The 19,618-nt window shown below is 54.1% G+C and overlaps 64 non-coding genes across 64 annotated transcripts; 38 read left to right on the top strand and 26 right to left on the bottom strand.

The window, feature by feature from the left end:
- The first annotated feature begins 25 nt into the window (after window positions 1–25).
- On the top strand, window positions 26–98 carry Trnav-cac. Its single transcript has one exon. It is a non-coding gene; the product is annotated as a tRNA-Val (tRNA).
- A 157-nt stretch (window positions 99–255) lies between these two features.
- Window positions 256–328, top strand: Trnav-aac. Its single transcript has one exon. It is a non-coding gene; the product is annotated as a tRNA-Val (tRNA).
- Window positions 329–522: 194 nt separating this feature from the next.
- Window positions 523–594, bottom strand: Trnap-agg. The gene has a single exon. It is a non-coding gene; the product is annotated as a tRNA-Pro (tRNA).
- Window positions 595–996: 402 nt separating this feature from the next.
- Trnav-cac lies at window positions 997–1,069 on the top strand. Its single transcript has one exon. It is a non-coding gene; the product is annotated as a tRNA-Val (tRNA).
- Window positions 1,070–1,226: 157 nt separating this feature from the next.
- On the top strand, window positions 1,227–1,299 carry Trnav-aac. The gene has a single exon. It is a non-coding gene; the product is annotated as a tRNA-Val (tRNA).
- Window positions 1,300–1,493: 194 nt separating this feature from the next.
- On the bottom strand, window positions 1,494–1,565 carry Trnap-agg. The gene has a single exon. It is a non-coding gene; the product is annotated as a tRNA-Pro (tRNA).
- Window positions 1,566–1,967: 402 nt separating this feature from the next.
- Trnav-cac lies at window positions 1,968–2,040 on the top strand. Its single transcript has one exon. It is a non-coding gene; the product is annotated as a tRNA-Val (tRNA).
- Window positions 2,041–2,198: 158 nt separating this feature from the next.
- Trnav-aac lies at window positions 2,199–2,271 on the top strand. The gene has a single exon. It is a non-coding gene; the product is annotated as a tRNA-Val (tRNA).
- A 194-nt stretch (window positions 2,272–2,465) lies between these two features.
- Window positions 2,466–2,537, bottom strand: Trnap-agg. Its single transcript has one exon. It is a non-coding gene; the product is annotated as a tRNA-Pro (tRNA).
- Window positions 2,538–2,668: 131 nt separating this feature from the next.
- Window positions 2,669–2,740, bottom strand: Trnap-agg. The gene has a single exon. It is a non-coding gene; the product is annotated as a tRNA-Pro (tRNA).
- Window positions 2,741–3,142: 402 nt separating this feature from the next.
- Trnav-cac lies at window positions 3,143–3,215 on the top strand. Its single transcript has one exon. It is a non-coding gene; the product is annotated as a tRNA-Val (tRNA).
- A 157-nt stretch (window positions 3,216–3,372) lies between these two features.
- On the top strand, window positions 3,373–3,445 carry Trnav-aac. The gene has a single exon. It is a non-coding gene; the product is annotated as a tRNA-Val (tRNA).
- A 194-nt stretch (window positions 3,446–3,639) lies between these two features.
- Window positions 3,640–3,711, bottom strand: Trnap-agg. The gene has a single exon. It is a non-coding gene; the product is annotated as a tRNA-Pro (tRNA).
- A 131-nt stretch (window positions 3,712–3,842) lies between these two features.
- Trnap-agg lies at window positions 3,843–3,914 on the bottom strand. The gene has a single exon. It is a non-coding gene; the product is annotated as a tRNA-Pro (tRNA).
- A 402-nt stretch (window positions 3,915–4,316) lies between these two features.
- On the top strand, window positions 4,317–4,389 carry Trnav-cac. The gene has a single exon. It is a non-coding gene; the product is annotated as a tRNA-Val (tRNA).
- Window positions 4,390–4,546: 157 nt separating this feature from the next.
- Window positions 4,547–4,619, top strand: Trnav-aac. The gene has a single exon. It is a non-coding gene; the product is annotated as a tRNA-Val (tRNA).
- A 194-nt stretch (window positions 4,620–4,813) lies between these two features.
- Trnap-agg lies at window positions 4,814–4,885 on the bottom strand. Its single transcript has one exon. It is a non-coding gene; the product is annotated as a tRNA-Pro (tRNA).
- Window positions 4,886–5,287: 402 nt separating this feature from the next.
- On the top strand, window positions 5,288–5,360 carry Trnav-cac. The gene has a single exon. It is a non-coding gene; the product is annotated as a tRNA-Val (tRNA).
- Window positions 5,361–5,517: 157 nt separating this feature from the next.
- On the top strand, window positions 5,518–5,590 carry Trnav-aac. Its single transcript has one exon. It is a non-coding gene; the product is annotated as a tRNA-Val (tRNA).
- A 194-nt stretch (window positions 5,591–5,784) lies between these two features.
- On the bottom strand, window positions 5,785–5,856 carry Trnap-agg. The gene has a single exon. It is a non-coding gene; the product is annotated as a tRNA-Pro (tRNA).
- Window positions 5,857–5,987: 131 nt separating this feature from the next.
- Trnap-agg lies at window positions 5,988–6,059 on the bottom strand. Its single transcript has one exon. It is a non-coding gene; the product is annotated as a tRNA-Pro (tRNA).
- Window positions 6,060–6,461: 402 nt separating this feature from the next.
- Window positions 6,462–6,534, top strand: Trnav-cac. Its single transcript has one exon. It is a non-coding gene; the product is annotated as a tRNA-Val (tRNA).
- Window positions 6,535–6,691: 157 nt separating this feature from the next.
- Trnav-aac lies at window positions 6,692–6,764 on the top strand. Its single transcript has one exon. It is a non-coding gene; the product is annotated as a tRNA-Val (tRNA).
- Window positions 6,765–6,958: 194 nt separating this feature from the next.
- On the bottom strand, window positions 6,959–7,030 carry Trnap-agg. The gene has a single exon. It is a non-coding gene; the product is annotated as a tRNA-Pro (tRNA).
- Window positions 7,031–7,432: 402 nt separating this feature from the next.
- Window positions 7,433–7,505, top strand: Trnav-cac. Its single transcript has one exon. It is a non-coding gene; the product is annotated as a tRNA-Val (tRNA).
- Window positions 7,506–7,662: 157 nt separating this feature from the next.
- Trnav-aac lies at window positions 7,663–7,735 on the top strand. The gene has a single exon. It is a non-coding gene; the product is annotated as a tRNA-Val (tRNA).
- Window positions 7,736–7,929: 194 nt separating this feature from the next.
- On the bottom strand, window positions 7,930–8,001 carry Trnap-agg. Its single transcript has one exon. It is a non-coding gene; the product is annotated as a tRNA-Pro (tRNA).
- A 402-nt stretch (window positions 8,002–8,403) lies between these two features.
- On the top strand, window positions 8,404–8,476 carry Trnav-cac. The gene has a single exon. It is a non-coding gene; the product is annotated as a tRNA-Val (tRNA).
- A 158-nt stretch (window positions 8,477–8,634) lies between these two features.
- Window positions 8,635–8,707, top strand: Trnav-aac. The gene has a single exon. It is a non-coding gene; the product is annotated as a tRNA-Val (tRNA).
- A 194-nt stretch (window positions 8,708–8,901) lies between these two features.
- Window positions 8,902–8,973, bottom strand: Trnap-agg. Its single transcript has one exon. It is a non-coding gene; the product is annotated as a tRNA-Pro (tRNA).
- Window positions 8,974–9,104: 131 nt separating this feature from the next.
- Trnap-agg lies at window positions 9,105–9,176 on the bottom strand. Its single transcript has one exon. It is a non-coding gene; the product is annotated as a tRNA-Pro (tRNA).
- A 402-nt stretch (window positions 9,177–9,578) lies between these two features.
- Trnav-cac lies at window positions 9,579–9,651 on the top strand. The gene has a single exon. It is a non-coding gene; the product is annotated as a tRNA-Val (tRNA).
- Window positions 9,652–9,808: 157 nt separating this feature from the next.
- On the top strand, window positions 9,809–9,881 carry Trnav-aac. The gene has a single exon. It is a non-coding gene; the product is annotated as a tRNA-Val (tRNA).
- Window positions 9,882–10,075: 194 nt separating this feature from the next.
- Window positions 10,076–10,147, bottom strand: Trnap-agg. The gene has a single exon. It is a non-coding gene; the product is annotated as a tRNA-Pro (tRNA).
- A 131-nt stretch (window positions 10,148–10,278) lies between these two features.
- Trnap-agg lies at window positions 10,279–10,350 on the bottom strand. The gene has a single exon. It is a non-coding gene; the product is annotated as a tRNA-Pro (tRNA).
- A 402-nt stretch (window positions 10,351–10,752) lies between these two features.
- Trnav-cac lies at window positions 10,753–10,825 on the top strand. The gene has a single exon. It is a non-coding gene; the product is annotated as a tRNA-Val (tRNA).
- Window positions 10,826–10,982: 157 nt separating this feature from the next.
- Trnav-aac lies at window positions 10,983–11,055 on the top strand. The gene has a single exon. It is a non-coding gene; the product is annotated as a tRNA-Val (tRNA).
- A 194-nt stretch (window positions 11,056–11,249) lies between these two features.
- Window positions 11,250–11,321, bottom strand: Trnap-agg. The gene has a single exon. It is a non-coding gene; the product is annotated as a tRNA-Pro (tRNA).
- A 131-nt stretch (window positions 11,322–11,452) lies between these two features.
- Window positions 11,453–11,524, bottom strand: Trnap-agg. The gene has a single exon. It is a non-coding gene; the product is annotated as a tRNA-Pro (tRNA).
- Window positions 11,525–11,926: 402 nt separating this feature from the next.
- On the top strand, window positions 11,927–11,999 carry Trnav-cac. Its single transcript has one exon. It is a non-coding gene; the product is annotated as a tRNA-Val (tRNA).
- A 157-nt stretch (window positions 12,000–12,156) lies between these two features.
- Window positions 12,157–12,229, top strand: Trnav-aac. The gene has a single exon. It is a non-coding gene; the product is annotated as a tRNA-Val (tRNA).
- Window positions 12,230–12,423: 194 nt separating this feature from the next.
- Trnap-agg lies at window positions 12,424–12,495 on the bottom strand. The gene has a single exon. It is a non-coding gene; the product is annotated as a tRNA-Pro (tRNA).
- A 402-nt stretch (window positions 12,496–12,897) lies between these two features.
- Window positions 12,898–12,970, top strand: Trnav-cac. The gene has a single exon. It is a non-coding gene; the product is annotated as a tRNA-Val (tRNA).
- A 157-nt stretch (window positions 12,971–13,127) lies between these two features.
- Trnav-aac lies at window positions 13,128–13,200 on the top strand. Its single transcript has one exon. It is a non-coding gene; the product is annotated as a tRNA-Val (tRNA).
- Window positions 13,201–13,394: 194 nt separating this feature from the next.
- Window positions 13,395–13,466, bottom strand: Trnap-agg. The gene has a single exon. It is a non-coding gene; the product is annotated as a tRNA-Pro (tRNA).
- Window positions 13,467–13,868: 402 nt separating this feature from the next.
- On the top strand, window positions 13,869–13,941 carry Trnav-cac. The gene has a single exon. It is a non-coding gene; the product is annotated as a tRNA-Val (tRNA).
- Window positions 13,942–14,098: 157 nt separating this feature from the next.
- On the top strand, window positions 14,099–14,171 carry Trnav-aac. The gene has a single exon. It is a non-coding gene; the product is annotated as a tRNA-Val (tRNA).
- A 194-nt stretch (window positions 14,172–14,365) lies between these two features.
- Trnap-agg lies at window positions 14,366–14,437 on the bottom strand. Its single transcript has one exon. It is a non-coding gene; the product is annotated as a tRNA-Pro (tRNA).
- A 402-nt stretch (window positions 14,438–14,839) lies between these two features.
- On the top strand, window positions 14,840–14,912 carry Trnav-cac. The gene has a single exon. It is a non-coding gene; the product is annotated as a tRNA-Val (tRNA).
- A 157-nt stretch (window positions 14,913–15,069) lies between these two features.
- Trnav-aac lies at window positions 15,070–15,142 on the top strand. Its single transcript has one exon. It is a non-coding gene; the product is annotated as a tRNA-Val (tRNA).
- A 194-nt stretch (window positions 15,143–15,336) lies between these two features.
- On the bottom strand, window positions 15,337–15,408 carry Trnap-agg. Its single transcript has one exon. It is a non-coding gene; the product is annotated as a tRNA-Pro (tRNA).
- A 131-nt stretch (window positions 15,409–15,539) lies between these two features.
- On the bottom strand, window positions 15,540–15,611 carry Trnap-agg. Its single transcript has one exon. It is a non-coding gene; the product is annotated as a tRNA-Pro (tRNA).
- A 402-nt stretch (window positions 15,612–16,013) lies between these two features.
- Trnav-cac lies at window positions 16,014–16,086 on the top strand. Its single transcript has one exon. It is a non-coding gene; the product is annotated as a tRNA-Val (tRNA).
- Window positions 16,087–16,243: 157 nt separating this feature from the next.
- Trnav-aac lies at window positions 16,244–16,316 on the top strand. Its single transcript has one exon. It is a non-coding gene; the product is annotated as a tRNA-Val (tRNA).
- Window positions 16,317–16,509: 193 nt separating this feature from the next.
- On the bottom strand, window positions 16,510–16,582 carry Trnap-agg. The gene has a single exon. It is a non-coding gene; the product is annotated as a tRNA-Pro (tRNA).
- Window positions 16,583–16,984: 402 nt separating this feature from the next.
- Trnav-cac lies at window positions 16,985–17,057 on the top strand. Its single transcript has one exon. It is a non-coding gene; the product is annotated as a tRNA-Val (tRNA).
- A 157-nt stretch (window positions 17,058–17,214) lies between these two features.
- Window positions 17,215–17,287, top strand: Trnav-aac. Its single transcript has one exon. It is a non-coding gene; the product is annotated as a tRNA-Val (tRNA).
- A 194-nt stretch (window positions 17,288–17,481) lies between these two features.
- Window positions 17,482–17,553, bottom strand: Trnap-agg. Its single transcript has one exon. It is a non-coding gene; the product is annotated as a tRNA-Pro (tRNA).
- A 402-nt stretch (window positions 17,554–17,955) lies between these two features.
- On the top strand, window positions 17,956–18,028 carry Trnav-cac. Its single transcript has one exon. It is a non-coding gene; the product is annotated as a tRNA-Val (tRNA).
- Window positions 18,029–18,185: 157 nt separating this feature from the next.
- Window positions 18,186–18,258, top strand: Trnav-aac. Its single transcript has one exon. It is a non-coding gene; the product is annotated as a tRNA-Val (tRNA).
- Window positions 18,259–18,452: 194 nt separating this feature from the next.
- On the bottom strand, window positions 18,453–18,524 carry Trnal-aag. The gene has a single exon. It is a non-coding gene; the product is annotated as a tRNA-Leu (tRNA).
- A 402-nt stretch (window positions 18,525–18,926) lies between these two features.
- On the top strand, window positions 18,927–18,999 carry Trnav-cac. The gene has a single exon. It is a non-coding gene; the product is annotated as a tRNA-Val (tRNA).
- Window positions 19,000–19,156: 157 nt separating this feature from the next.
- Window positions 19,157–19,229, top strand: Trnav-aac. Its single transcript has one exon. It is a non-coding gene; the product is annotated as a tRNA-Val (tRNA).
- Window positions 19,230–19,423: 194 nt separating this feature from the next.
- On the bottom strand, window positions 19,424–19,495 carry Trnap-agg. Its single transcript has one exon. It is a non-coding gene; the product is annotated as a tRNA-Pro (tRNA).
- Window positions 19,496–19,618: the final 123 nt, after the last annotated feature.

The raw sequence follows: 19,618 nt of genomic DNA, 5'->3' as shown, positions 1-19,618 counted from the left end.
CAAGGATGGACTCCTCAGGTCCGTCGTTTCCGTAGTGTAGCGGTTATCACGTCTGCTTCACACGCAGAAGGTCCCCGGTTCGATCCCGGGCGGGAACAGTATTTTCCTGCCTATGTCGTATTGTCCTCCAATGAGCCACGTCGTGTGTGGATCTGCTGCATGTCCCTTCGTTTGCAAGTACCACATTTATTGAATTTTTTAGTTACGATGGCAACATCACTATAAGTCGTCTGTGAAGTAAGGTGCACACAAGCAGTTTCCGTGGTGTAGCGGTTATCACGTCTGCCTAACACGCAGAAGGTCCCCGGTTCGATCCCGGGCGGAAACACTTTTTCATCACTTTAAGCAAGACGTACTAACATGCATCTGCTACCATCTGTACCCGAAACCTTCGTAATCGCCTTCACGCGTCGGACCCGAGTGTCAATTGCTCACATCGAATAAGAAATTCATTTGATATTGACGGCGAGCTTTTTGCGCTGACTCAGCCACTGACGTGCGATCACTTTGCACAAAACGCTAGGGCTCGTCCGGGATTTGAACCCGGGACCTCCTGCACCCTAAGCAGGAATCATACCCCTAGACCAACGAGCCCTGTGACACGGCGAATGCCAATTATTCCAGTCCCTCGATGTCGTCCAGGGTGCCCTGGAAGTCTCGTGTACGCTGGCGGGATGGGGGCGGCGCGAATTCCTGCGGTCGGCGGCCTTCCTGGGCTATTGGTACCTTCATGTAGAGCTGCCGCTGGGCTCGCACTGCCTGCTGCTGAGAAAGTGATTGCTTTTGCTGATATGACTTGCAATAACGACTGCGCGAAACGCCGCTATCTCGTTAGGGGTGCTACGGCAGACACCCTCTCGAGCACCCCGAAGACTTCTTGAGCCCTCGGCTGTGATGGGTTCCAGGCTGACAAAGGAACTGTCGTGTGTGCATTCGCGGACGAGAGAAAGTCTGAGGCAAGTTCGAGTGAACAAGGATGGACTCCTCAGGTCCGTCGTTTCCGTAGTGTAGCGGTTATCACGTCTGCTTCACACGCGGAAGGTCCCCGGTTCGATCCCGGGCGGGAACAGTATTTTCCTGCCTATGTCGTATTGTCCTCCAATGAGCCACGTCGTGTGTGGATCTGCTGCATGTCCCTTCGTTTGCAAGTACCACATTTATTGAATTTTTTAGTTACGATGGCAACATCACTATAAGTCGTCTGTGAAGTAAGGTGCACACAAGCAGCTTCCGTGGTGTAGCGGTTATCACGTCTGCCTAACACGCAGAAGGTCCCCGGTTCGATCCCGGGCGGAAACACTTCTTCATCACATTAAGCAAGACGTACTAACATGCATCTGCTACCATCTGTACCCGAAACCTTCGTAATCGCCTTCACGCGTCGGACCCGAGTGTCAATTGCTCACATCGAATAAGAAATTCATTTGATATTGACGGCGAGCTTTTTGCGCTGACTCAGCCACTGACGTGCGATCACTTTGCACAAAACGCTAGGGCTCGTCCGGGATTTGAACCCGGGACCTCCTGCACCCTAAGCAGGAATCATACCCCTAGACCAACGAGCCCTGTGACACGGCGAATGCCAATTATTCCAGTCCCTCGATGTCGTCCAGGGTGCCCTGGAAGTCTCGTGTACGCTGGCGGGATGGGGGCGGCGCGAATTCCTGCGGTCGGCGGCCTTCCTGGGCTATTGGTACCTTCATGTAGAGCTGCCGCTGGGCTCGCACTGCCTGCTGCTGAGAAAGTGATTGCTTTTGCTGATATGACTTGCAATAACGACTGCGCGAAACGCCGCTATCTCGTTAGGGGTGCTACGGCAGACACCCTCTCGAGCACCCCGAAGACTTCTTGAGCCCTCGGCTGTGATGGGTTCCAGGCTGACAAAGGAACTGTCGTGTGTGCATTCGCGGACGAGAGAAAGTCTGAGGCAAGTTCGAGTGAACAAGGATGGACTCCTCAGGTCCGTCGTTTCCGTAGTGTAGCGGTTATCACGTCTGCTTCACACGCAGAAGGTCCCCGGTTCGATCCCGGGCGGGAACAGTCTTTTCCTGCCTATGTCGTGTTGTCCTCCAATGAGCCACGTCGTGTGTGGATCTGCTGCATGTCCCTTCGTTTTGCAAGTACCACATTTATTGAATTTTTTAGTTACGATGGCAACATCACTATAAGTCGTCTGTGAAGTAAGGTGCACACAAGCAGTTTCCGTGGTGTAGCGGTTATCACGTCTGCCTAACACGCAGAAGGTCCCCGGTTCGATCCCGGGCGGAAACACTTTTTCATCACTTTAAGCAAGACGTACTAACATGCATCTGCTACCATCTGTACCCGAAACCTTCGTAATCGCCTTCACGCGTCGGACCCGAGTGTCAATTGCTCACATCGAATAAGAAATTCATTTGATATTGACGGCGAGCTTTTTGCGCTGACTCAGCCACTGACGTGCGATCACTTTGCACAAAACGCTAGGGCTCGTCCGGGATTTGAACCCGGGACCTCCTGCACCCTAAGCAGGAATCATACCCCTAGACCAACGAGCCCTGTGACACGGCGAATGCCAATTATTCCAGTCCCTCGATGTCGTCCAGGGTGCCCTGGAAGTCTCGTGTACGCTGGCAGGATGGGGGCGGCGCGAATTCCTGCGGTCGGCGGCCTTCCTGGCAAAACGCTAGGGCTCGTCCGGGATTTGAACCCGGGACCTCCTGCACCCTAAGCAGGAATCATACCCCTAGACCAACGAGCCCTGTGACACGGCGAATGCCAATTATTCCAGTCCCTCGATGTCGTCCAGGGTGCCCTGGAAGTCTCGTGTACGCTGGCGGGATGGGGGCGGCGCGAATTCCTGCGGTCGGCGGCCTTCCTGGGCTATTGGTACCTTCATGTAGAGCTGCCGCTGGGCTCGCACTGCCTGCTGCTGAGAAAGTGATTGCTTTTGCTGATATGACTTGCAATAACGACTGCGCGAAACGCCGCTATCTCGTTAGGGGTGCTACGGCAGACACCCTCTCGAGCACCCCGAAGACTTCTTGAGCCCTCGGCTGTGATGGGTTCCAGGCTGACAAAGGAACTGTCGTGTGTGCATTCGCGGACGAGAGAAAGTCTGAGGCAAGTTCGAGTGAACAAGGATGGACTCCTCAGGTCCGTCGTTTCCGTAGTGTAGCGGTTATCACGTCTGCTTCACACGCGGAAGGTCCCCGGTTCGATCCCGGGTGGGAACAGTATTTTCCTGCCTATGTCGTATTGTCCTCCAATGAGCCACGTCGTGTGTGGATCTGCTGCATGTCCCTTCGTTTGCAAGTACCACATTTATTGAATTTTTTAGTTACGATGGCAACATCACTATAAGTCGTCTGTGAAGTAAGGTGCACACAAGCAGCTTCCGTGGTGTAGCGGTTATCACGTCTGCCTAACACGCAGAAGGTCCCCGGTTCGATCCCGGGCGGAAACACTTCTTCATCACATTAAGCAAGACGTACTAACATGCATCTGCTACCATCTGTACCCGAAACCTTCGTAATCGCCTTCACGCGTCGGACCCGAGTGTCAATTGCTCACATCGAATAAGAAATTCATTTGATATTGACGGCGAGCTTTTTGCGCTGACTCAGCCACTGACGTGCGATCACTTTGCACAAAACGCTAGGGCTCGTCCGGGATTTGAACCCGGGACCTCCTGCACCCTAAGCAGGAATCATACCCCTAGACCAACGAGCCCTGTGACACGGCGAATGCCAATTATTCCAGTCCCTCGATGTCGTCCAGGGTGCCCTGGAAGTCTCGTGTACGCTGGCGGGATGGGGGCGGCGCGAATTCCTGCGGTCGGCGGCCTTCCTGGCAAAACGCTAGGGCTCGTCCGGGATTTGAACCCGGGACCTCCTGCACCCTAAGCAGGAATCATACCCCTAGACCAACGAGCCCTGTGACACGGCGAATGCCAATTATTCCAGTCCCTCGATGTCGTCCAGGGTGCCCTGGAAGTCTCGTGTACGCTGGCGGGATGGGGGCGGCGCGAATTCCTGCGGTCGGCGGCCTTCCTGGGCTATTGGTACCTTCATGTAGAGCTGCCGCTGGGCTCGCACTGCCTGCTGCTGAGAAAGTGATTGCTTTTGCTGATATGACTTGCAATAACGACTGCGCGAAACGCCGCTATCTCGTTAGGGGTGCTACGGCAGACACCCTCTCGAGCACCCCGAAGACTTCTTGAGCCCTCGGCTGTGATGGGTTCCAGGCTGACAAAGGAACTGTCGTGTGTGCATTCGCGGACGAGAGAAAGTCTGAGGCAAGTTCGAGTGAACAAGGATGGACTCCTCAGGTCCGTCGTTTCCGTAGTGTAGCGGTTATCACGTCTGCTTCACACGCAGAAGGTCCCCGGTTCGATCCCGGGCGGGAACAGTATTTTCCTGCCTATGTCGTATTGTCCTCCAATGAGCCACGTCGTGTGTGGATGTGCTGCATGTCTCTTCGTTTGCAAGTACCACATTTATTGAATTTTTTAGTTACGATGGCAACATCACTATAAGTCGTCTGTGAAGTAAGGTGCACACAAGCAGTTTCCGTGGTGTAGCGGTTATCACGTCTGCCTAACACGCAGAAGGTCCCCGGTTCGATCCCGGGCGGAAACACTTTTTCATCACTTTAAGCAAGACGTACTAACATGCATCTGCTACCATCTGTACCCGAAACCTTCGTAATCGCCTTCACGCGTCGGACCCGAGTGTCAATTGCTCACATCGAATAAGAAATTCATTTGATATTGACGGCGAGCTTTTTGCGCTGACTCAGCCACTGACGTGCGATCACTTTGCACAAAACGCTACGGCTCGTCCGGGATTTGAACCCGGGACCTCCTGCACCCTAAGCAGGAATCATACCCCTAGACCAACGAGCCCTGTGACACGGCGAATGCCAATTATTCCAGTCCCTCGATGTCGTCCAGGGTGCCCTGGAAGTCTCGTGTACGCTGGCGGGATGGGGGCGGCGCGAATTCCTGCGGTCGGCGGCCTTCCTGGGCTATTGGTACCTTCATGTAGAGCTGCCGCTGGGCTCGCACTGCCTGCTGCTGAGAAAGTGATTGCTTTTGCTGATATGACTTGCAATAACGACTGCGCGAAACGCCGCTATCTCGTTAGGGGTGCTACGGCAGACACCCTCTCGAGCACCCCGAAGACTTCTTGAGCCCTCGGCTGTGATGGGTTCCAGGCTGACAAAGGAACTGTCGTGTGTGCATTCGCGGACGAGAGAAAGTCTGAGGCAAGTTCGAGTGAACAAGGATGGACTCCTCAGGTCCGTCGTTTCCGTAGTGTAGCGGTTATCACGTCTGCTTCACACGCAGAAGGTCCCCGGTTCGATCCCGGGCGGGAACAGTCTTTTCCTGCCTATGTCGTATTGTCCTCCAATGAGCCACGTCGTGTGTGGATCTGCTGCATGTCCCTTCGTTTGCAAGTACCACATTTATTGAATTTTTTAGTTACGATGGCAACATCACTATAAGTCGTCTGTGAAGTAAGGTGCACACAAGCAGTTTCCGTGGTGTAGCGGTTATCACGTCTGCCTAACACGCAGAAGGTCCCCGGTTCGATCCCGGGCGGAAACACTTTTTCATCACTTTAAGCAAGACGTACTAACATGCATCTGCTACCATCTGTACCCGAAACCTTCGTAATCGCCTTCACGCGTCGGACCCGAGTGTCAATTGCTCACATCGAATAAGAAATTCATTTGATATTGACGGCGAGCTTTTTGCGCTGACTCAGCCACTGACGTGCGATCACTTTGCACAAAACGCTAGGGCTCGTCCGGGATTTGAACCCGGGACCTCCTGCACCCTAAGCAGGAATCATACCCCTAGACCAACGAGCCCTGTGACACGGCGAATGCCAATTATTCCAGTCCCTCGATGTCGTCCAGGGTGCCCTGGAAGTCTCGTGTACGCTGGCAGGATGGGGGCGGCGCGAATTCCTGCGGTCGGCGGCCTTCCTGGCAAAACGCTAGGGCTCGTCCGGGATTTGAACCCGGGACCTCCTGCACCCTAAGCAGGAATCATACCCCTAGACCAACGAGCCCTGTGACACGGCGAATGCCAATTATTCCAGTCCCTCGATGTCGTCCAGGGTGCCCTGGAAGTCTCGTGTACGCTGGCGGGATGGGGGCGGCGCGAATTCCTGCGGTCGGCGGCCTTCCTGGGCTATTGGTACCTTCATGTAGAGCTGCCGCTGGGCTCGCACTGCCTGCTGCTGAGAAAGTGATTGCTTTTGCTGATATGACTTGCAATAACGACTGCGCGAAACGCCGCTATCTCGTTAGGGGTGCTACGGCAGACACCCTCTCGAGCACCCCGAAGACTTCTTGAGCCCTCGGCTGTGATGGGTTCCAGGCTGACAAAGGAACTGTCGTGTGTGCATTCGCGGACGAGAGAAAGTCTGAGGCAAGTTCGAGTGAACAAGGATGGACTCCTCAGGTCCGTCGTTTCCGTAGTGTAGCGGTTATCACGTCTGCTTCACACGCAGAAGGTCCCCGGTTCGATCCCGGGCGGGAACAGTATTTTCCTGCCTATGTCGTATTGTCCTCCAATGAGCCACGTCGTGTGTGGATCTGCTGCATGTCCCTTCGTTTGCAAGTACCACATTTATTGAATTTTTTAGTTACGATGGCAACATCACTATAAGTCGTCTGTGAAGTAAGGTGCACACAAGCAGTTTCCGTGGTGTAGCGGTTATCACGTCTGCCTAACACGCAGAAGGTCCCCGGTTCGATCCCGGGCGGAAACACTTTTTCATCACTTTAAGCAAGACGTACTAACATGCATCTGCTACCATCTGTACCCGAAACCTTCGTAATCGCCTTCACGCGTCGGACCCGAGTGTCAATTGCTCACATCGAATAAGAAATTCATTTGATATTGACGGCGAGCTTTTTGCGCTGACTCAGCCACTGACGTGCGATCACTTTGCACAAAACGCTAGGGCTCGTCCGGGATTTGAACCCGGGACCTCCTGCACCCTAAGCAGGAATCATACCCCTAGACCAACGAGCCCTGTGACACGGCGAATGCCAATTATTCCAGTCCCTCGATGTCGTCCAGGGTGCCCTGGAAGTCTCGTGTACGCTGGCGGGATGGGGGCGGCGCGAATTCCTGCGGTCGGCGGCCTTCCTGGGCTATTGGTACCTTCATGTAGAGCTGCCGCTGGGCTCGCACTGCCTGCTGCTGAGAAAGTGATTGCTTTTGCTGATATGACTTGCAATAACGACTGCGCGAAACGCCGCTATCTCGTTAGGGGTACTACGGCAGACACCCTCTCGAGCACCCCGAAGACTTCTTGAGCCCTCGGCTGTGATGGGTTCCAGGCTGACAAAGGAACTGTCGTGTGTGCATTCGCGGACGAGAGAAAGTCTGAGGCAAGTTCGAGTGAACAAGGATGGACTCCTCAGGTCCGTCGTTTCCGTAGTGTAGCGGTTATCACGTCTGCTTCACACGCAGAAGGTCCCCGGTTCGATCCCGGGCGGGAACAGTATTTTCCTGCCTATGTCGTGTTGTCCTCCAATGAGCCACGTCGTGTGTGGATCTGCTGCATGTCCCTTCGTTTGCAAGTACCACATTTATTGAATTTTTTAGTTACGATGGCAACATCACTATAAGTCGTCTGTGAAGTAAGGTGCACACAAGCAGTTTCCGTGGTGTAGCGGTTATCACGTCTGCCTAACACGCAGAAGGTCCCCGGTTCGATCCCGGGCGGAAACACTTTTGCATCACATTAAGCAAGACGTACTAACATGCATCTGCTACCATCTGTACCCGAAACCTTCGTAATCGCCTTCACGCGTCGGACCCGAGTGTCAATTGCTCACATCGAATAAGAAATTCATTTGATATTGACGGCGAGCTTTTTGCGCTGACTCAGCCACTGACGTGCGATCACTTTGCACAAAACGCTAGGGCTCGTCCGGGATTTGAACCCGGGACCTCCTGCACCCTAAGCAGGAATCATACCCCTAGACCAACGAGCCCTGTGACACGGCGAATGCCAATTATTCCAGTCCCTCGATGTCGTCCAGGGTGCCCTGGAAGTCTCGTGTACGCTGGCGGGATGGGGGCGGCGCGAATTCCTGCGGTCGGCGGCCTTCCTGGGCTATTGGTACCTTCATGTAGAGCTGCCGCTGGGCTCGCACTGCCTGCTGCTGAGAAAGTGATTGCTTTTGCTGATATGACTTGCAATAACGACTGCGCGAAACGCCGCTATCTCGTTAGGGGTGCTACGGCAGACACCCTCTCGAGCACCCCGAAGACTTCTTGAGCCCTCGGCTGTGATGGGTTCCAGGCTGACAAAGGAACTGTCGTGTGTGCATTCGCGGACGAGAGAAAGTCTGAGGCAAGTTCGAGTGAACAAGGATGGACTCCTCAGGTCCGTCGTTTCCGTAGTGTAGCGGTTATCACGTCTGCTTCACACGCAGAAGGTCCCCGGTTCGATCCCGGGCGGGAACAGTCTTTTCCTGCCTATGTCGTGTTGTCCTCCAATGAGCCACGTCGTGTGTGGATCTGCTGCATGTCCCTTCGTTTTGCAAGTACCACATTTATTGAATTTTTTAGTTACGATGGCAACATCACTATAAGTCGTCTGTGAAGTAAGGTGCACACAAGCAGTTTCCGTGGTGTAGCGGTTATCACGTCTGCCTAACACGCAGAAGGTCCCCGGTTCGATCCCGGGCGGAAACACTTTTTCATCACTTTAAGCAAGACGTACTAACATGCATCTGCTACCATCTGTACCCGAAACCTTCGTAATCGCCTTCACGCGTCGGACCCGAGTGTCAATTGCTCACATCGAATCAGAAATTCATTTGATATTGACGGCGAGCTTTTTGCGCTGACTCAGCCACTGACGTGCGATCACTTTGCACAAAACGCTAGGGCTCGTCCGGGATTTGAACCCGGGACCTCCTGCACCCTAAGCAGGAATCATACCCCTAGACCAACGAGCCCTGTCACACGGCGAATGCCAATTATTCCAGTCCCTCGATGTCGTCCAGGGTGCCCTGGAAGTCTCGTGTACGCTGGCAGGATGGGGGCGGCGCGAATTCCTGCGGTCGGCGGCCTTCCTGGCAAAACGCTAGGGCTCGTCCGGGATTTGAACCCGGGACCTCCTGCACCCTAAGCAGGAATCATACCCCTAGACCAACGAGCCCTGTGACACGGCGAATGCCAATTATTCCAGTCCCTCGATGTCGTCCAGGGTGCCCTGGAAGTCTCGTGTACGCTGGCGGGATGGGGGCGGCGCGAATTCCTGCGGTCGGCGGCCTTCCTGGGCTATTGGTACCTTCATGTAGAGCTGCCGCTGGGCTCGCACTGCCTGCTGCTGAGAAAGTGATTGCTTTTGCTGATATGACTTGCAATAACGACTGCGCGAAACGCCGCTATCTCGTTAGGGGTGCTACGGCAGACACCCTCTCGAGCACCCCGAAGACTTCTTGAGCCCTCGGCTGTGATGGGTTCCAGGCTGACAAAGGAACTGTCGTGTGTGCATTCGCGGACGAGAGAAAGTCTGAGGCAAGTTCGAGTGAACAAGGATGGACTCCTCAGGTCCGTCGTTTCCGTAGTGTAGCGGTTATCACGTCTGCTTCACACGCAGAAGGTCCCCGGTTCGATCCCGGGCGGGGACAGTATTTTCCTGCCTATGTCGTATTGTCCTCCAATGAGCCACGTCGTGTGTGGATCTGCTGCATGTCCCTTCGTTTGCAAGTACCACATTTATTGAATTTTTTAGTTACGATGGCAACATCACTATAAGTCGTCTGTGAAGTAAGGTGCACACAAGCAGTTTCCGTGGTGTAGCGGTTATCACGTCTGCCTAACACGCAGAAGGTCCCAGGTTCGATCCCGGGCGGAAACACTTTTTCATCACTTTAAGCAAGACGTACTAACATGCATCTGCTACCATCTGTACCCGAAACCTTCGTAATCGCCTTCACGCGTCGGACCCGAGTGTCAATTGCTCACATCGAATAAGAAATTCATTTGATATTGACGGCGAGCTTTTTGCGCTGACTCAGCCACTGACGTGCGATCACTTTGCACAAAACGCTAGGGCTCGTCCGGGATTTGAACCCGGGACCTCCTGCACCCTAAGCAGGAATCATACCCCTAGACCAACGAGCCCTGTGACACGGCGAATGCCAATTATTCCAGTCCCTCGATGTCGTCCAGGGTGCCCTGGAAGTCTCGTGTACGCTGGCGGGATGGGGGCGGCGCGAATTCCTGCGGTCGGCGGCCTTCCTGGCAAAACGCTAGGGCTCGTCCGGGATTTGAACCCGGGACCTCCTGCACCCTAAGCAGGAATCATACCCCTAGACCAACGAGCCCTGTGACACGGCGAATGCCAATTATTCCAGTCCCTCGATGTCGTCCAGGGTGCCCTGGAAGTCTCGTGTACGCTGGCGGGATGGGGGCGGCGCGAATTCCTGCGGTCGGCGGCCTTCCTGGGCTATTGGTACCTTCATGTAGAGCTGCCGCTGGGCTCGCACTGCCTGCTGCTGAGAAAGTGATTGCTTTTGCTGATATGACTTGCAATAACGACTGCGCGAAACGCCGCTATCTCGTTAGGGGTGCTACGGCAGACACCCTCTCGAGCACCCCGAAGACTTCTTGAGCCCTCGGCTGTGATGGGTTCCAGGCTGACAAAGGAACTGTCGTGTGTGCATTCGCGGACGAGAGAAAGTCTGAGGCAAGTTCGAGTGAACAAGGATGGACTCCTCAGGTCCGTCGTTTCCGTAGTGTAGCGGTTATCACGTCTGCTTCACACGCAGAAGGTCCCCGGTTCGATCCCGGGCGGGAACAGTATTTTCCTGCCTATGTCGTATTGTCCTCCAATGAGCCACGTCGTGTGTGGATCTGCTGCATGTCCCTTCGTTTGCAAGTACCACATTTATTGAATTTTTTAGTTACGATGGCAACATCACTATAAGTCGTCTGTGAAGTAAGGTGCACACAAGCAGTTTCCGTGGTGTAGCGGTTATCACGTCTGCCTAACACGCAGAAGGTCCCCGGTTCGATCCCGGGCGGAAACACTTTTTCATCACTTTAAGCAAGACGTACTAACATGCATCTGCTACCATCTGTACCCGAAACCTTCGTAATCGCCTTCACGCGTCGGACCCGAGTGTCAATTGCTCACATCGAATAAGAAATTCATTTGATATTGACGGCGAGCTTTTTGCGCTGACTCAGCCACTGACGTGCGATCACTTTGCACAAAACGCTAGGGCTCGTCCGGGATTTGAACCCGGGACCTCCTGCACCCTAAGCAGGAATCATACCCCTAGACCAACGAGCCCTGTGACACGGCGAATGCCAATTATTCCAGTCCCTCGATGTCGTCCAGGGTGCCCTGGAAGTCTCGTGTACGCTGGCAGGATGGGGGCGGCGCGAATTCCTGCGGTCGGCGGCCTTCCTGGCAAAACGCTAGGGCTCGTCCGGGATTTGAACCCGGGACCTCCTGCACCCTAAGCAGGAATCATACCCCTAGACCAACGAGCCCTGTGACACGGCGAATGCCAATTATTCCAGTCCCTCGATGTCGTCCAGGGTGCCCTGGAAGTCTCGTGTACGCTGGCGGGATGGGGGCGGCGCGAATTCCTGCGGTCGGCGGCCTTCCTGGGCTATTGGTACCTTCATGTAGAGCTGCCGCTGGGCTCGCACTGCCTGCTGCTGAGAAAGTGATTGCTTTTGCTGATATGACTTGCAATAACGACTGCGCGAAACGCCGCTATCTCGTTAGGGGTGCTACGGCAGACACCCTCTCGAGCACCCCGAAGACTTCTTGAGCCCTCGGCTGTGATGGGTTCCAGGCTGACAAAGGAACTGTCGTGTGTGCATTCGCGGACGAGAGAAAGTCTGAGGCAAGTTCGAGTGAACAAGGATGGACTCCTCAGGTCCGTCGTTTCCGTAGTGTAGCGGTTATCACGTCTGCTTCACACGCAGAAGGTCCCCGGTTCGATCCCGGGCGGGAACAGTATTTTCCTGCCTATGTCGTATTGTCCTCCAATGAGCCACGTCGTGTGTGGATCTGCTGCATGTCCCTTCGTTTGCAAGTACCACATTTATTGAATTTTTTAGTTACGATGGCAACATCACTATAAGTCGTCTGTGAAGTAAGGTGCACACAAGCAGTTTCCGTGGTGTAGCGGTTATCACGTCTGCCTAACACGCAGAAGGTCCCCGTTTCGATCCCGGGCGGAAACACTTTTTCATCACTTTAAGCAAGACGTACTAACATGCATCTGCTACCATCTGTACCCGAAACCTTCGTAATCGCCTTCACGCGTCGGACCCGAGTGTCAATTGCTCACATCGAATAAGAAATTCATTTGATATTGACGGCGAGCTTTTTGCGCTGACTCAGCCACTGACGTGCGATCACTTTGCACAAAACGCTAGGGCTCGTCCGGGATTTGAACCCGGGACCTCCTGCACCCTAAGCAGGAATCATACCCCTAGACCAACGAGCCCTGTGACACGGCGAATGCCAATTATTCCAGTCCCTCGATGTCGTCCAGGGTGCCCTGGAAGTCTCGTGTACGCTGGCGGGATGGGGGCGGCGCGAATTCCTGCGGTCGGCGGCCTTCCTGGGCTATTGGTACCTTCATGTAGAGCTGCCGCTGGGCTCGCACTGCCTGCTGCTGAGAAAGTGATTGCTTTTGCTGATATGACTTGCAATAACGACTGCGCGAAACGCCGCTATCTCGTTAGGGGTACTACGGCAGACACCCTCTCGAGCACCCCGAAGACTTCTTGAGCCCTCGGCTGTGATGGGTTCCAGGCTGACAAAGGAACTGTCGTGTGTGCATTCGCGGACGAGAGAAAGTCTGAGGCAAGTTCGAGTGAACAAGGATGGACTCCTCAGGTCCGTCGTTTCCGTAGTGTAGCGGTTATCACGTCTGCTTCACACGCAGAAGGTCCCCGGTTCGATCCCGGGCGGGAACAGTATTTTCCTGCCTATGTCGTATTGTCCTCCAATGAGCCACGTCGTGTGTGGATCTGCTGCATGTCCCTTCGTTTGCAAGTACCACATTTATTGAATTTTTTAGTTACGATGGCAACATCACTATAAGTCGTCTGTGAAGTAAGGTGCACACAAGCAGTTTCCGTGGTGTAGCGGTTATCACGTCTGCCTAACACGCAGAAGGTCCCCGTTTCGATCCCGGGCGGAAACACTTTTTCATCACTTTAAGCAAGACGTACTAACATGCATCTGCTACCATCTGTACCCGAAACCTTCGTAATCGCCTTCACGCGTCGGACCCGAGTGTCAATTGCTCACATCGAATAAGAAATTCATTTGATATTGACGGCGAGCTTTTTGCGCTGACTCAGCCACTGACGTGCGATCACTTTGCACAAAACGCTAGGGCTCGTCCGGGATTTGAACCCGGGACCTCCTGCACCCTAAGCAGGAATCATACCCCTAGACCAACGAGCCCTGTGACACGGCGAATGCCAATTATTCCAGTCCCTCGATGTCGTCCAGGGTGCCCTGGAAGTCTCGTGTACGCTGGCGGGATGGGGGCGGCGCGAATTCCTGCGGTCGGCGGCCTTCCTGGGCTATTGGTACCTTCATGTAGAGCTGCCGCTGGGCTCGCACTGCCTGCTGCTGAGAAAGTGATTGCTTTTGCTGATATGACTTGCAATAACGACTGCGCGAAACGCCGCTATCTCGTTAGGGGTGCTACGGCAGACACCCTCTCGAGCACCCCGAAGACTTCTTGAGCCCTCGGCTGTGATGGGTTCCAGGCTGACAAAGGAACTGTCGTGTGTGCATTCGCGGACGAGAGAAAGTCTGAGGCAAGTTCGAGTGAACAAGGATGGACTCCTCAGGTCCGTCGTTTCCGTAGTGTAGCGGTTATCACGTCTGCTTCACACGCAGAAGGTCCCCGGTTCGATCCCGGGCGGGAACAGTATTTTCCTGCCTATGTCGTATTGTCCTCCAATGAGCCACGTCGTGTGTGGATCTGCTGCATGTCCCTTCGTTTGCAAGTACCACATTTATTGAATTTTTTAGTTACGATGGCAACATCGCTATAAGTCGTCTGTGAAGTAAGGTGCACACAAGCAGTTTCCGTGGTGTAGCGGTTATCACGTCTGCCTAACACGCAGAAGGTCCCCGTTTCGATCCCGGGCGGAAACACTTTTTCATCACTTTAATCAAGACGTACTAACATGCATCTGCTACCATCTGTACCCGAAACCTTCGTAATCGCCTTCACGCGTCGGACCCGAGTGTCAATTGCTCACATCGAATAAGAAATTCATTTGATATTGACGGCGAGCTTTTTGCGCTGACTCAGCCACTGACGTGCGATCACTTTGCACAAAACGCTAGAGCTCGTCCGGGATTTGAACCCGGGACCTCCTGCACCCTAAGCAGGAATCATACCCCTAGACCAACGAGCCCTGTGACACGGCGAATGCCAATTATTCCAGTCCCTCGATGTCGTCCAGGGTGCCCTGGAAGTCTCGTGTACGCTGGCGGGATGGGGGCGGCACGAATTCCTGCGGTCGGCGGCCTTCCTGGGCTATTGGTACCTTCATGTAGAGCTGCCGCGAGGCTCGCACTGCCTGCTGCTGAGAAAGTGATTGCTTTTGCTGATATGACTTGCAATAACGACTGCGCGAAACGCCGCTATCTCGTTAGGGGTGCTACGGCAGACACCCTCTCGAGCACCCCGAAGACTTCTTGAGCCCTCGGCTGTGATGGGTTCCAGGCTGACAAAGGAACTGTCGTGTGTGCATTCGCGGACGAGAGAAAGTCTGAGGCAAGTTCGAGTGAACAAGGATGGACTCCTCAGGTCCGTCGTTTCCGTAGTGTAGCGGTTATCACGTCTGCTTCACACGCAGAAGGTCCCCGGTTCGATCTCGGGCGGGAACAGTATTTTCCTGCCTATGTCGTATTGTCCTCCAATGAGCCACGTCGTGTGTGGATCTGCTGCATGTCCCTTCGTTTGCAAGTACCACATTTATTGAATTTTTTAGTTACGATGGCAACATCACTATAAGTCGTCTGTGAAGTAAGGTGCACACAAGCAGTTTCCGTGGTGTAGCGGTTATCACGTCTGCCTAACACGCAGAAGGTCCCCGGTTCGATCCCGTGCGGAAACACTTTTTCATCACTTTAAGCAAGACGTACTAACATGCATCTGCTACCATCTGTACCCGAAACCTTCGTAATCGCCTTCACGCGTCGGACCCGAGTGTCAATTGCTCACATCGAATAAGAAATTCATTTGATATTGACGGCGAGCTTTTTGCGCTGACTCAGCCACTGACGTGCGATCACTTTGCACAAAACGCTAGGGCTCGTCCGGGATTTGAACCCGGGACCTCCTGCACCCTAAGCAGGAATCATACCCCTAGACCAACGAGCCCTGTGACACGGCGAATGCCAATTATTCCAGTCCCTCGATGTCGTCCAGGGTGCCCTGGAAGTCTCGTGTACGCTGGCAGGATGGGGGCGGCGCGAATTCCTGCGGTCGGCGGCCTTCCTGGCAAAACGCTAGGGCTCGTCCGGGATTTGAACCCGGGACCTCCTGCACCCTAAGCAGGAATCATACCCCTAGACCAACGAGCCCTGTGACACGGCGAATGCCAATTATTCCAGTCCCTCGATGTCGTCCAGGGTGCCCTGGAAGTCTCGTGTACGCTGGCGGGATGGGGGCGGCGCGAATTCCTGCGGTCGGCGGCCTTCCTGGGCTATTGGTACCTTCATGTAGAGCTGCCGCTGGGCTCGCACTGCCTGCTGCTGAGAAAGTGATTGCTTTTGCTGATATGACTTGCAATAACGACTGCGCGAAACGCCGCTATCTCGTTAGGGGTGCTACGGCAGACACCCTCTCGAGCACCCCGAAGACTTCTTGAGCCCTCGGCTGTGATGGGTTCCAGGCTGACAAAGGAACTGTCGTGTGTGCATTCGCGGACGAGAGAAAGTCTGAGGCAAGTTCGAGTGAACAAGGATGGACTCCTCAGGTCCGTCGTTTCCGTAGTGTAGCGGTTATCACGTCTGCTTCACACGCAGAAGGTCCCCGGTTCGATCCCGGGCGGGAACAGTATTTTCCTGCCTATGTCGTATTGTCCTCCAATGAGCCACGTCGTGTGTGGATCTGCTGCATGTCCCTTCGTTTGCAAGTACCACATTTATTGAATTTTTTAGTTACGATGGCAACATCGCTATAAGTCGTCTGTGAAGTAAGGTGCACACAAGCAGTTTCCGTGGTGTAGCGGTTATCACGTCTGCCTAACACGCAGAAGGTCCCCGGTTCGATCCCGGGCGGAAACACTTTTTCATCACTTTAAGCAAGACGTACTAACATGCATCTGCTACCATCTGTACCCGAAACCTTCGTAATCGCCTTCACGCGTCGGACCCGAGTGTCAATTGCTCACATCGAATAAGAAATTCATTTGATATTGACGGCGAGCTTTTTGCGCTGACTCAGCCACTGACGTGCGATCACTTTGCACAAAACGCTAGCGCTCGTCCGGGATTTGAACCCGGGACCTCCTGCACCCTAAGCAGGAATCATACCCCTAGACCAACGAGCCCTGTGACACGGCGAATGCCAATTATTCCAGTCCCTCGATGTCGTCCAGGGTGCCCTGGAAGTCTCGTGTACGCTGGCGGGATGGGGGCGGCGCGAATTCCTGCGGTCGGCGGCCTTCCTGGGCTATTGGTACCTTCATGTAGAGCTGCCGCTGGGCTCGCACTGCCTGCTGCTGAGAAAGTGATTGCTTTTGCTGATATGACTTGCAATAACGACTGCGCGAAACGCCGCTATCTCGTGAGGGGTGCTACGGCAGACACCCTCTCGAGCACCCCGAAGACTTCTTGAGCCCTCGGCTGTGATGGGTTCCAGGCTGACAAAGGAACTGTCGTGTGTGCATTCGCGGACGAGAGAAAGTCTGAGGCAAGTTCGAGTGAACAAGGATGGACTCCTCAGGTCCGTCGTTTCCGTAGTGTAGCGGTTATCACGTCTGCTTCACACGCAGAAGGTCCCCGGTTCGATCCCGGGCGGGAACAGTATTTTCCTGCCTATGTCGTATTGTCCTCCAATGAGCCACGTCGTGTGTGGATCTGCTGCATGTCCCTTCGTTTGCAAGTACCACATTTATTGAATTTTTTAGTTACGATGGCAACATCGCTATAAGTCGTCTGTGAAGTAAGGTGCACACAAGCAGTTTCCGTGGTGTAGCGGTTATCACGTCTGCCTAACACGCAGAAGGTCCCCGGTTCGATCCCGGGCGGAAACACTTTTTCATCACTTTAAGCAAGACGTACTAACATGCATCTGCTACCATCTGTACCCGAAACCTTCGTAATCGCCTTCACGCGTCGGACCCGAGTGTCAATTGCTCACATCGAATAAGAAATTCATTTGATATTGACGGCGAGCTTTTTGCGCTGACTCAGCCACTGACGTGCGATCACTTTGCACAAAACGCTAGAGCTCGTCCGGGATTTGAACCCGGGACCTCCTGCACCCTAAGCAGGAATCATACCCCTAGACCAACGAGCCCTGTGACACGGCGAATGCCAATTATTCCAGTCCCTCGATGTCGTCCAGGGTGCCCTGGAAGTCTCGTGTACGCTGGCGGGATGGGGGCGGCACGAATTCCTGCGGTCGGCGGCCTTCCTGGGCTATTGGTACCTTCATGTAGAGCTGCCGCTGGGCTCGCACTGCCTGCTGCTGAGAAAGTGATTGCTTTTGCTGATATGACTTGCAATAACGACTGCGCGAAACGCCGCTATCTCGTTAGGGGTGCTACGGCAGACACCCTCTCGAGCACCCCGAAGACTTCTTGAGCCCTCGGCTGTGATGGGTTCCAGGCTGACAAAGGAACTGTCGTGTGTGCATTCGCGGACGAGAGAAAGTCTGAGGCAAGTTCGAGTGAACAAGGATGGACTCCTCAGGTCCGTCGTTTCCGTAGTGTAGCGGTTATCACGTCTGCTTCACACGCAGAAGGTCCCCGGTTCGATCTCGGGCGGGAACAGTATTTTCCTGCCTATGTCGTATTGTCCTCCAATGAGCCACGTCGTGTGTGGATCTGCTGCATGTCCATTCGTTTGCAAGTACCACATTTATTGAATTTTTTAGTTACGATGGCAACATCACTATAAGTCGTCTGTGAAGTAAGGTGCACACAAGCAGTTTCCGTGGTGTAGCGGTTATCACGTCTGCCTAACACGCAGAAGGTCCCCGGTTCGATCCCGGGCGGAAACACTTTTTCATCACTTTAAGCAAGACGTACTAACATGCATCTGCTACCATCTGTACCCGAAACCTTCGTAATCGCCTTCACGCGTCGGACCCGAGTGTCAATTGCTCACATCGAATAAGAAATTCATTTGATATTGACGGCGAGCTTTTTGCGCTGACTCAGCCACTGACGTGCGATCACTTTGCACAAAACGCTAGGGCTCGTCCGGGATTTGAACCCGGGACCTCCTGCACCTTAAGCAGGAATCATACCCCTAGACCAACGAGCCCTGTGACACGGCGAATGCCAATTATTCCAGTCCCTCGATGTCGTCCAGGGTGCCCTGGAAGTCTCGTGTACGCTGGCGGGATGGGGGCGGCGCGAATTCCTGCGGTCGGCGGCCTTCCTGGGCTATTGGTACCTTCATGTAGAGCTGCCGCTGGGCTCGCACTGCCTGCTGCTGAGAAAGTGATTGCTTTTGCTGATATGACTTGCAATAACGACTGCGCGAAACGCCGCTATCTCGTTAGGGGTGCTACGGCAGACACCCTCTCGAGCACCCCGAAGACTTCTTGAGCCCTCGGCTGTGATGGGTTCCAGGCTGACAAAGGAACTGTCGTGTGTGCATTCGCGGACGAGAGAAAGTCTGAGGCAAGTTCGAGTGAACAAGGATGGACTCCTCAGGTCCGTCGTTTCCGTAGTGTAGCGGTTATCACGTCTGCTTCACACGCAGAAGGTCCCCGGTTCGATCCCGGGCGGGAACAGTATTTTCCTGCCTATGTCGTATTGTCCTCCAATGAGCCACGTCGTGTGTGGATCTGCTGCATGTCCCTTCGTTTGCAAGTACCACATTTATTGAATTTTTTAGTTACGATGGCAACATCACTATAAGTCGTCTGTGAAGTAAGGTGCACACAAGCAGTTTCCGTGGTGTAGCGGTTATCACGTCTGCCTAACACGCAGAAGGTCCCCGGTTCGATCCCGGGCGGAAACACTTTTTCATCACTTTAAGCAAGACGTACTAACATGCATCTGCTACCATCTGTACCCGAAACCTTCGTAATCGCCTTCACGCGTCGGACCCGAGTGTCAATTGCTCACATCGAATAAGAAATTCATTTGATATTGACGGCGAGCTTTTTGCGCTGACTCAGCCACTGACGTGCGATCACTTTGCACAAAACGCTAGGGCTCGTCCGGGATTTGAACCCGGGACCTCCTGCACCCTAAGCAGGAATCATACCCCTAGACCAACGAGCCCTGTGACACGGCGAATGCCAATTATTCCAGTCCCACGATGTCGTCCAGGGTGCCCTGGAAGTCTCGTGTACGCTGGCAGGATGGGGGCGGCGCGAATTCCTGCGGTCGGCGGCCTTCCTGGCA

Source organism: Schistocerca americana, chromosome 2 (genome assembly GCF_021461395.2).
Source record: "Schistocerca americana isolate TAMUIC-IGC-003095 chromosome 2, iqSchAmer2.1, whole genome shotgun sequence".
Taxonomy (NCBI): Eukaryota; Metazoa; Arthropoda; class Insecta; order Orthoptera; family Acrididae; genus Schistocerca; species Schistocerca americana.
This window is presented reverse-complemented; position numbering and strand designations above follow the sequence as displayed.